This window comes from Pezoporus wallicus, unplaced genomic scaffold (genome assembly GCF_028554395.1).
Source record: "Pezoporus wallicus isolate ANWC-B61680 ecotype Strahan unplaced genomic scaffold, APGP_CSIRO_Pwel_v1 scaffold_6446, whole genome shotgun sequence".
Classification (NCBI taxonomy): Eukaryota; Metazoa; Chordata; class Aves; order Psittaciformes; family Psittacidae; genus Pezoporus; species Pezoporus wallicus.
Window position 1 is genome coordinate 1,539,972 of NW_026636264.1, and position 2,540 is coordinate 1,542,511.

Genomic DNA, 2,540 nt, shown 5'->3' on the forward strand with positions numbered 1-2,540 from the left:
AAATATCAAGGAGGATGGCTTTTACAACCATCAGCCATATTGGGTATGTCACTGAAGTTCTTACAAAGCAGATGCAGACTCCTTTTTTACAAGGAGTCACATGGAAAAGACAGTGGTGATGGGCACAAGTTACTCCTGTGGAGATTCCAATTGGACACAAGAGGAAATTTTTTCACAATAAGAACAATCAGCCACTGGAATAATCTCCCCAGAGAAGTGGTGGATTCCCCAACATTGGACACTTGTAAGATTTGGCTGGACAGGGTGTTGGGACATCTAGTCTAGGTCATGCTTTGCCAAGAAAGGTTGGACCAGGTGATCCCTGAGAACCCTTCCAACCTGGTATTCTAGGGTTCTATGATTCTTGTAAATATATACACCATACTTTGGGCATACCACATGTGCAGGTGAAAGTGATACAAGCCTGTCAACTGGTAAACTCCTACAAATATTTGCACACTGAATAAGAATTCATTTAAAAGGCAGAAGTAAAAAGAGGAAATACGCTTGTCACGGTTGCCTTGAGCATTAAAACCAGAAGCAGTCAATCAGCAGATCATGGGTACTGGGTAGTCGAGTGGCAGAGCAATCAAGTGTCTTGGTGAGATTCCTGACTCTCTGCCCTGTTTGCAGGCTGCAACCTCCTCCCTCTGCCCGCCGCCCCCACCAGGCAGCCCCCGCTGCTGCCTGCTGCCTCCGCCGGGCCGAGCGGTGTGCTCTGCTACGGGGCTGCTGGCTCACACTCGGTAGGTTAGGGAGCCGTCTGCCGGCGAGACGAGGTACTGCGGGCAGGCTCAGGCCGGCAGCGAGCGCTGTGCTTAGCGAAGAAAGCTTCCAGAAAGCTTTGGCATCTTGTAAGGGTGCCATGTAATGAAACTTCGTTGCTGCTTGGACACGGTTTAAATACTGGTTTGGATCCTCTATAGAGGCGAGTCTTTGGGGCATGATCTAGTAGTTGAGATGGAGGAGAGATGTTACAGGTATAAAGCAGCATCATGCAGGTAATGAACGCGTTTTTCAGGAATTCACTGCTGGAAAAACAAACCATAAATTTCTCTCTCTAATTTCCACTTCAATATATTATAAATAAAAGGAAATTATCTAGGCTGCTTACTTCTATTTTAACATTTGTTTGTGCTCTTCTGACATATAACTTCCCCCTGCTCACTGGAAGGTTTTTTGATAACAGTTCGTTTGCTGCTTTCATGGTAGAACTGGAAATGCTTAGGTTGAAATAAAATTCATGGGTGAGCTGTACAGAACTGAAATAACCCTTTTCTGTCCATTTCAAAGGTACTTTTATTTAAGAACAATACTGTTTACAGAAAGTGCCTTTTAGTTCTCTGGATTTTAAGCAGAAGGAAGTCCTGACAGTCTTTTAAGAGGTCTTTGATCTCTCTTTTGTACATCAGAAAAAGAGAAGCGAATTGTTAACATTTTGGCTTTCTGAAGCTTAAGCATTACATTGTGCATTTATGACACTATTTTTTGCTGTGAAACCTGGCAGCCTGAACAATACACTATTTCCTACCCTATGGCTTCCTCAAGATTTGATCAGATGTGTGTAACAGTAACAGTTGTCTATATAATTCAATGGTTTTCCAAAGGTTGATAAGAATATTTTATCCTTACCTAAAATGAGGATAACACGTATATATTGTAATTTGTATAGGGTACAGCACATAGTACCAGAGCCAGAGCACTGGAACAGGTTGCCCAGGGGGGTTGTGGAGTCTCCTACATTGGAGATATTCAAGGCCCGCCTGGACAAGTTCCTGTGTGATGTACTCTAGGTTACCCTGCTCTTGCAGGGGGGTTGGACTAGATGATCTTTTGAGGTCCCTTCCAACCCTTGGGATTCTGTGATTCTGTGTATGTAACATGTAACTTGACTTTTATACCTCCTGATCATCATCTCACTCTTCCTGTTGCAGTCACTAATCCGGCAAAGCATTCAAGCACAAGTGGTCAGATCAAAATCCATTAGACTACTCACTAGAATTTTGATTCTAATCACTGAAATTACTGGGGTAGGATCTGATCTGAAATTGCAAAAATTGGGTATCCAGTTTGTAGTCATTGTTCAGGCATCTAAAAAGCTCTTCTAGAAGTAGTGCTTGGGATTCTTGTGTGAAACCAGGCAGACAGATGGCTCTGAAGTCCTGCAGAAGGAGATGCTGTCTTCCTAATTCTTCCTTAAACTTTCGTATACTTTAGACAGAATCTTCCTTGAGAAACATCTAGTGGGTTTACCATTCTCTTTTTACCAGGTGAGGACTCCAAACTCATAAGAAGTCACTTAATTTTTCTCCTACAGGTTAGGCAAGAATCAGACAAGGCTCTTAATTTAGGCATGTTAGAGACCATTTTAGGAATTTTTAGGGAAACAGAACAAAGCCCAGGGCTGCTCTTCATGCCCAAAGTGCTTCATTGGATGAAAGCCATAAAAGTCAGCTGACAGAAATTACAACTTTCTGAAGATGTTTCTTAAATGTAACTAAATCTGAAGAAAAATTCTTGGTGGAAGAAACAATCAAATC